At 41.1% G+C, this 9,759-nt stretch overlaps 1 protein-coding gene across 2 annotated transcripts in view; it reads right to left on the reverse strand.

The window, feature by feature from the left end:
• atf7ip (activating transcription factor 7 interacting protein) overlaps positions 1–5,724 on the reverse strand; it is a 28,676-nt gene extending 22,952 nt beyond the window's left edge. For both annotated transcript variants that reach the window (XM_061088842.1, XM_061088834.1), the window contains exon 1: positions 5,184–5,724. The gene's annotated coding sequence lies outside the window, so the exon portion shown is untranslated. The remainder of the gene's footprint in view (positions 1–5,183) is intronic.
• Positions 5,725–9,759: the final 4,035 nt, after the last annotated feature.

Here is a 9,759-nt window from a genome sequence, read left to right on the forward strand (position 1 = left end):
GGCCTGCATCACCTACAGGGGCCTCAGGTCTTCGGCGTGGCGGTCACACACAACGAGCTCATCTCGCTGGTGACCGCGGTGCAGGCGGCGGACCTGAAAATCGCTCCCCGGAAAAGCAAGCACAGCTCCGGGGCTGCGGGGCTCCAGAGCCCCGCGGTCACCTACATGCACATCTGCGAGACGGAGGTGCTCAGCATGGGGGGGGGGGGGTTCCTGCTGAGGCCCGGTGCCTCCGTACCGCTGCACGACCACCCAGACATGAACGGGATGCTCAAGGTCTTAACACCGCCTCATGTCTGCTGTGTTGTGGCTCCACACACACTCTGTCTGTTACGTGACTTGTTTTCGAAAGGGTTAAAAATCTAAGTCTGAGGAGTGGGACCATTTCATTAGTTTCAGGAAACTGTTCATACATTCAGTTGTACTGTTTGACTCTGTGGCCTGTGCATTTCTCTGTTTTTTATTTATAACTTTATTTACTTTGATTTTACAAAAATATTTTCAAAGTATAGTAGAGGCAAATTCTATGTTTCAGTTGTGTGAAATCTAATATTGTGTTACATATCAAAGTTCGGTAGCATGTCTCTCATTGTCCAGACAATCACATAAAGCTAGGTCTGTGGCCTAAATGAGATCAGTGGTTGTACATATGATCTTTAAGCTAGATACAGTGGCAAAAACAAGTGTTTGGCAGAAAAATTACATAGAGACACAGACACACGAGTACATTTGCTAGCAATGGTGTTATTCACTTGTGTACAATACAGCCTAGACCCTACATCAATTCGATGTTTCATGGGCAAACAGAGGCAGCTGCCTGAAGGAGAAAGGCCTTGCCCAGTCTGTCTCAAAGATAAATTCATCTTCTTCCTTTTGCTCAAAAGTAGTGAATTTCTAACCAACAGAAACATAATATGATACAGTCTGTTTCATATTTAGATCTTTAATGTCACCACCGAATGTCCTGTTGAACCCCATTCCCAAAAATTGGACTGTACAAGTATTGCTTGATAGTGCCTATGAAAAATATAGTTTAATATTTGTATTGAGCAACCAAATCTGATATGACAAGTATCTTGTTTTATTGGTCACAAACTGTACCTACTTCTGATGCTTTTTATGGGTTAAATTAAGAGCAGCCCTAAACCTTTGAGAAGGAAGGGTGTAAGGAATGTTTATCCACATGTGAACAATACGCGTAAATACAACAAAGGTCTCGGAAAGCCGCAATGGAAAGAGATCAGGTGAGCAGAGCGATGCAACATGGAAGAGCCATTAACGACTGGATTTTTGCCATGTCTTCAAGTGTGGCCATTTGAACGCCTTTCTTTTCGTTTGTTTCAAACATTCCCAACCCTTGAGAAGACCACCATCCCAAACAGGGACTGACACAACCAGGTATCTACACACTAAAGAAAGCAAAGGTGGTTCTATAAAGCCAAATCAATGTATAGATAAATGACACTAAAACCTCAATGAGACGAAAACATCATTAACACAAACACATCTGTGCACGAATATCACAACAGCGTAGGCTGCTAGCCTCTTCATTGATCCTACGTGGTAGAATAAACCAGGCTTAAGGCAGTGCATATCCTTGTTCTGTCATCTTCGATAATGCTTCTAAAATGTGACAGATGCAAAAATGACCAAAACAATTAAAAGGAAAACAAACATCGCCCTGTGAAAATACAGTGTCACACACATAGAAGAGTTTGCTGTGATAAGAGCCAAGTTTATGAAACATGATTGATTCCTTTGTAAAAAAAACAACTGTTTTATGAAACAGTGTTCCTAGTAAAGCCAACAGAAAGACATGCATTATATTTTTCTGCATCATCTGCTGTGGTCTTCACATTAATCTATTAAAAAAATGTTGATGTCATGTTGAACAGAAATGTTACAAGATCAAACTTTGTTAGACTGCTGCCATCAATTTGGCACAGAATCTGACATACAATCAACATATTAAATCACAATCATGTTTTCATAACGGTAAATGTCTGAAAGAGTGGATAGGCTTGGTGGCCCCTAAAAATTCAAGCAGTGGCCTGGCATGATTAAATTAACGCAACAGACACACAGAAGCATTCTGCATTAGGCAATGAGAGTGGTTGGAGAACTGGAGGTGTACATGTGTGCACGCCTGCATGTATATCTGCTGTTGTCCAAACCTCTCACTAAAAGTACAAACACTGGAAAATCGTTGTACTTTAGAGTGGCTTAGAACATTTCTGAGAAAACACATTTTGAAGACTGTACTGTAGTCCAATTAAATCAAATATCAGGATAAAATCTGTGTAACAAGACTGTCTCAATATACTGGGGCCTGCCTTATATATAGGCCCATGTACAGAATGAAAAACACCTTTTTAATGATTGACTAATTATCAGCATGACAAATTATAAATGATGAATAACAAACAAGGCCATATTGAGAGTGAACCGAATTCTTATTTCTTATCTGTCTCATGTTCAGCGCGATGCAAAGGAACCGGCTGGAACTGGTTGAAACTGGTTGAAACTGGTTCTTGTCGACTTGGCATTCTTGGAAAAACTTAGCAATAAAAGACAAATTTCAGGAGAGAAAAAACGACCTTTCTACAATAAAAAAGAGAATTGGAACGAGCTATCACCCCTTAACTGATTAACATCTAGTGTTTGTAAAATGGCAATAAAACAACGGAAAATCCTGCAAATAAGATAAGATCCGACACCAACAAATTGCGGCTTGTATCTTGCTCCACGTTATATGGTCAGAACCATATTAAACATTTTAATCAATAGTGTTTGAATTGCATCATATTTGTTACGTGTGTGGGAAACAATGAAAAGCTGCGTTGGCGGATCAGAGACCATGTTCATAGATTCCCTTAAGTGTGTGCATATTGTAGCCGTTTTATCAAGTGGCTGGTTCCTCACTCAGCCATGGTGTGTGACAATTTCTTATCATATAAATTACAGTTACAAAACATCTGGCAGGATAACCATATGTTCTCCAACATACAATACAAATGTGACAAAGATGCAGCTGAAATGATGAGCATTGCCCTTTCCCTTTTAACAATCCTTCCTGAACCCCAAACAGTCACAAGCATCTCAGCTTTGTGGTAGAATTCACCATTAGCATGTATAGCTGAATAAACACACTTTTTACTTTTAATGAACCCGTTGGGGGTCATGGATCAACTCTTTGCACCGCACTGACAAAAGCTCTGCAACAAACCTGTTTAAAGCAGGATTGAGATAATTCCACTAACAAGCACATGCACTGTCATTGTTCTCCATGTGGAGGACATGTGAAGGTCTTGCTTTTAAATTATTGCCAAAGAGAACCCAAATATGTCCTACTTCTACTTCATTTATCAACTAGAAGAGCCTAGCTCTGCAAATTGTTGTTTAAGGTGAAGAGTAAATAGAATGTTCTCAACAATTGTCCTTGGTGAGAGCTTCAGCCAATGAGAAAACAAATCCTAACATCTACACGTATGCTTCTAGAAAAATGTGGGTGGAGCCTCTCAAGGCCGCTTCCTCTTCAGCAGAGAAAAGAACACACTGTAATGAATTACAAGAGCACAACATGAGCGCTCCCACTGGGGGAAGGGGGGAGGGGAAGCTGTAAAAAGGGCTGAACCATAATCCAGGAGGTAAATGCAAACACCTGACTTTTGTATGGACTATATAAAGTCAACTTTTTAAAACATCATAAATAAACTCAAAATGTTCAGTTTCTGCACCCTGCCTGAGATCCCCAAGATGTGGCTGAATGATCCCTCTCAGGTTGAAAGAACAAACAATGATCAGTTAACTGTACGGCAATTTACCTAAATCAAATAGGATCAAGATTTTTTCCTTCTTTCAGAAACCCACAGGACAGGGTCAAAAACAACTGAACTATTGTATTACCACTGACATTAGGCCACACCCACATCCTAGGGCAGGGTGGCGCATGGAAAATTACTGGGTTGTACCACTTTATACCAAGAGGGGGGTTTAAGCTGCATTGAAGTGAATTCAGCAGATTCTTTATCACTATTGACCATTTTTGTCTTCTTTGCCATTACGGCCCCCACTAAATGATGATTTTCATTTAAGAAACACTCCCTCTTGTAATTTGCTTCAAATCACAGAAGTATTTAAACGAATCAAAAGTATTTTATAAAGCTCACTTAAGGATGATTATTAAGTAATAAAACAAATGTAGTATTTCCCACACAAACTACTTTTCATATTTTCTCAGTGAAAACTACATCTTATCATAATCTGTCTTCCTTCCTGCCCATCCCCCAATCTGACACCTCTGCAGTAGGCTGGGTGTGCACAACACAACATGGCTGCTTCATCCACATGGTACGGTTGGGCCACTTCAGAAACTTTAGCGAAGAACAAATAAATCCAAAAACCAAACCTGCTTGACAAGTCGCTATACGAGGAAGTGAGTGATTAACATGAAGAAAGTATTTGATTACTTAGGTCAGACTGCAGCCAACATGAGTGGTGTGAGGGTTTCTCACACCTGAACAGAAAAGGGACTGAGGTAGATTTCTCTTTAAGTGCAAATGGATCGTGTATGAATTTGTGTGTGAGCATTTGTCAACCACAATATAACAACGTGGTGTCACGTCTAAATAGCAGCTTATTTGTGAGTTGTTTTATTATTAGCATTAGACAAAAAAAATCAAAGGGCACCATACCAGCGTAATATGAAAAAAACACTTAAATAGGATTTATAGTGTAATATCAATAGGATCGTATACCAAATATGCAATCCAGACATTTCTACAAGACCAATTTACGTAATCGCGACACTCGCGAAACAATTCCACTAAAGTTAAATTTAAAGAGAGATGGCAGATCTGCTTCGTTAAAGTCTTTGTCCAGGTAGAAGGGGAATAAAACATAAATATTACATATTTATTATCTTTTTATTCACTTGTGCAGTAGCCGTTAAGCTAACATCGCAAGTGCTAGCTAACATCGCTTTCTGCTACAATCTCAGCCAGTGGGGGCTAACTGTACACACATGAACCAAAGACAGAGGGAAAGACACTTTTGAATAATTCATAGCTACATGTTCATATGCATGAGCCAAGATTGCAAAAAGTATATTTTCTATTCAGGTTGCATACAATGGCAAGTCAAAGCTACAAAGCAATCATGCTAGCTGCAGTACCAAGACTTACCGCCTCGCCGAGCGATGTTCCCGCGGTTATCCGGCTGTGACCACCGGGCTCCTGCTGCTGCACACCCCGCTGCTGAGCTGCGATCCGCCGTGGTCGGGATGTGGAATCAGCGCTGCAGCAAATCCACCGGATCGGAAACACCGGGAAAACTAGTGAGCTGGTCCCCGACAACAACGGTGTAGTGATGCATCCACGGCGGTTGGTCTCCCCTTCGGCTCACAGACAGACTCCTCCTCCTTTCGTACTCAAAAAGTGCACAACGGACGTACGTCAGCGTCGGTGGTGGCGGCGGGAGGAAGAAAGGGGGAGGCTGGTTCACAGACGCAGAGCAGTCGATCCGCCGTCGCGATCTAACCCCAAGTTCTTCCTCTCGGTCTGTCCACAGGCAGGAGGCGGTAAGGTAGGTATCCACCTCTCCAGGACAGGCCGGGTCGGTGTGTGTGTGGTTCCCGCTGCAGCAGCACCTCAGACCGGTGTAGCCGAACTGCAGCAGCGTGGAGGAAACAACCGCACACAGGCGACGGTTTGGAGCAGGGACCATTAGCATGGAGAGGGAGGGGTGTTCGATTCGACCACGGCCGACAGAGAACCGGGCCGAGGGGGGAGGGGTTAGACGGAGGAGGAGGAGGAGCCAGAGCAACAACAGACTGAACAAACTTCCTCACAGACACTGGCGCCAGTGTGGGTCTGTAGCGTGTCTCTTGTTGTTGCTGTGCGAGCCTGGTCATGTCTGTGAGCCACTACAGACAACATCTCAAGTGCTCTGATGGTGTGGCTTTAATGATGGTGGACAAAAAAAATGGCTCATTTGAAACTTCACAGGCAAACCAAAGGTGATAGGGAGAATACAAACCTATTTAAAGAGCCTGCGATATAAATAATTCAGATTATAATGTATTATACATTTTAGTAAGATTTTACATTTGTTAGTGACAATTTTATGAATGGATTCTCACAAAAAGACAGGATGATCTGTCCTTCTCACTTTCCTGAAAAACCCCATTATATCAATGAAGAGTTTATAATCCCTAGTGATCATGTAACATTGAACATGTCAGCCATTTTGTTAACTCACTTGTGAGATTGAAAGTTGTCGTTCCCCAGCTGGCCAGCAGAGGGCTTGCCATGGTAATGGTCTGATCTTCGAGAGCGATAGGCTATGTATGACCCTGTCCACAAGGGATAGCCTGTGCTCCCACTGTGGTCTGTGTCATCATGGCTAGTACTCTCACATGTTGTGTGCTCATAACATGAAATAAACATCCATGTGATCAGGAAGGGGGGCTGCTAGGAAAGCCGTGCGCTCCCTCACCCTGTGCTCTTCTTCTCTCCTCTCACACACTCAAACACATCAGACAAGGTCTGGAGAGCTGGTCTAACTGAAAAACGCTAGAGTATCACTTGTCACCTACACATGTTGTGAAATCCAGCCAGGATATATGCTGTACTGCATCTCTTCCATAGAATCGATGTCAATGTGCATTTCTCTATATGACAGCTTTTTGCAGATCACAGACAATACAGCCGGCGTGATAATCACGAGATACAGCCGGTGATACCAATGGTACAACAATTTTCGAATCGTCAGTAAATCACGATAAAAATCCAAACAAGTAAACTCATTTATCGCAATGGTTGAAGAATAATTCGTACACACTTTTTTAATATGCCCAACAATGTGACAGTGTTGTGTGCAACATGGTGTAATGTGAGGAAGGAAGCGTGTTTACCAAACATTTACCAAAGCGATCTACTTTGTCTTATCGATCCAGACAAAGGCAGACTGCTCATTCTAATTATCTGGATTTACAGTATGATGTCTCACATTTATTTATTTACAAGACCACAGTTTATTGCCAACTGACATGCACAGAAACTGTCGAGAATTTTTTGTTACAGTAAGTATTCTCTATTCCACGTGTCAGCAATATATGTAAAAAATATTGTTGTACGATCAGAATATAAGATCAGATCAAGTGGCCATGCCAAGTTTTACTCAAAAATTAGCCATGCTGAGCAGCCGGCTGAGAGACAGACTGCCAGTTCAACAAAATGAATCAGCTACTGATAAGAGCAGAGGAAATACAACTGAGATAGTCACACCACAAACCTTCATGGAACATTTCACAACAGTGCAATCAATGTTACCATGGATTTCAAGGCTTTCAGTGAAAGCAGGAAACACCCACATCTCAAGAAAAAAAGAAAAGAAAAGAAATAATTTCCCCACCAGAACAGCAGAGGGCACAACAGTGCAAAATAACAAAATGGAAGTGCTTGGCCATGAAATAGCTATTGAAAAAATGCCAGTGACATTTCTTCTGCCTGTAAACATGCTCACCCACTGTAAGTAGGCTGCAGTTTCATTTACAATCTTTGTAATTGTACAAGTTGTTCAATTTCTGAATGTAATTTCAATGTCAATATTGAATTATACATGTTTAGGAGCTTTGGGGAAAAAAGGTATTGATTTTTCTGAATTTGGATGACGGGCAAAGAAAGAGTTAGCTGATTACGTACGAAACATAAAAAGTAGCTAGTTATCTCCAGAAAGCCTGAAAGAAGAAGAAGAGGAGAAAAGCTCTTCGTCAAGTCTATGTCATAGTTCTGTATGCGATACGTTCATCTGGGATTTCTATTGACTTTACTTTCTGTGTGTGTCTTTTAATTTTTTTTCTAAATGTTTGAAATGTAATAAAAGAAGAAGATGTATGTTTGATTTGTTAACTTTGTGTCTTATCACAGAATGGGATCCACCAAATTCTTTGGCATGACACAGAAATAAAAATAAGTATTTGTATTTATGTATGTTGCACAACGAATTAAATCAAACAATGCTGAAAAGGAAAGCCTCCCGCTGAGACTGCTAAAATAATCAACAATCCCAGTGAAAGACAAATAAATATTTGCATGGACATACAGAAATAAATACAGCGTCTGTTATTCCATTCTGTTCCAAACCTTGAGCCTTGTCTTAATGTTTGTTTAGGGATGAAAGGATTTTTACTTTGGTCTTGGTACTCGTTGAGACATGCAGCTGGTTTTCCTCTCCGGTTGGCCTCTTCAGAACGTATGACCTGATCTCTTTAACTTTCACTTAAATTAATGTGTCACTTCTAATTAACATATTTGACTCATCCATTTTACCAGAAAAAAATCTACTGTTTATGAATAGAGAAGTACAGCCGGAATACCTTATAACACATAACTAAATAAGCAAGAAAAATTCTGTGTCAGATTTTGACTTGATGGTAATACTATAAAAAAAAAAGTGAAATGCTTATAGACAGAAATGCTCAGAATTACTTGGTTTACTGACATCTAGAGGCAGCGGTGGGCATTTTGTTGTTTCATGACACTGAAAATAACCCACATGTAAAGATAGTATCCAGCTGATATTAGGACTGTTTCTCCAAACCAGGCTAATTGAATTCGATCTCTGTGGGTTTTATGGTAAGATCATTTCACATCTCCTCTTTCTCACAATTTAAGCCAAACTGCCATTTCACGCCTTTGGAGGCATATTCTGGGCAGTAGCGATTTGGGTTTGGAGCTGTGACTACTTTTCAGATGTTTAACCAATCGGGAGTCAGTTTCAGCTGTCAATCACAATGTTTCACCCCATTTTTACAGCATCAAATAACTAATTAAAACCGAAGTTAGTGGAGGAAAATTGTGATCTAACATACATCAGTGGGATAAGAACCACCTAAGATGTCAGAAATAAATTGGAAACATTTATTTGACATGTACTTAAACCTTTTTATTTTTGTCCATGTCCCATCCACTAACATGGAGGAGGAGGTGTTTATGACTTGAACTGCAGCCAGCCACAAGGTGGCGATCAACACGCTTTGGCTTCACTTTTGAGGAGCAGTCATGTCATCTTTACACACCATCTCTATGGTTTGACCAATGTTAATGCTAACAGACACCCAAGCTTGAAGACCTGATGTCTGAGATCTGATGGCTACGCGGCATAAAGTCATTTGGTTAAAAGTAGGTTTTCTTGATGCATTAGAACCAGGACTGAGGTCTGATTTCCAGAACTGGGTGCTCTGTATGGATTAGCCACATTAAAAATAAACTGCCACTACAAGAAGTGAAGGATCTTGTTATATACCACAGGCCCATTGATGTGGCGCACATTGGACCTCAGTGCAGCACCGCGTGGTTCTGAATATCAATCATGCAATGCAGTGTGTTGTGTTCTTTTATCCCAAATATGATAAGAGCCGGTCTCGGTTTGGTACAGTCAAGTATTTATTAAGAAGCAATGAAAAGGTATGAAAAGTTACAGCAAAGCAATGGGCACCCAACGCATAGCCCAGCCGTCTAGCAGCACCCGGCAGTCAAGAGTCACACCGCACAGACGGCGGTTATAATATTTTATAACAGTAGGTATAATTTGATTGGTCAATAATGAAGGGGAGTAGCGACTTTGTTCTTCCTCAATGGTGCGCAGGCGTAGTTCCAGCCTCTTGGTACTCGATCAGGAAATGACAGGAGCCGCTCCCAGTCTCGCTCTTCCTCATATAGTTGCTAGGCAAATCTTCACATAAACAAGTCTAGACTC

Source organism: Limanda limanda, chromosome 2 (genome assembly GCF_963576545.1).
Source record: "Limanda limanda chromosome 2, fLimLim1.1, whole genome shotgun sequence".
In the NCBI taxonomy this organism is placed as follows: domain Eukaryota; kingdom Metazoa; phylum Chordata; class Actinopteri; order Pleuronectiformes; family Pleuronectidae; genus Limanda; species Limanda limanda.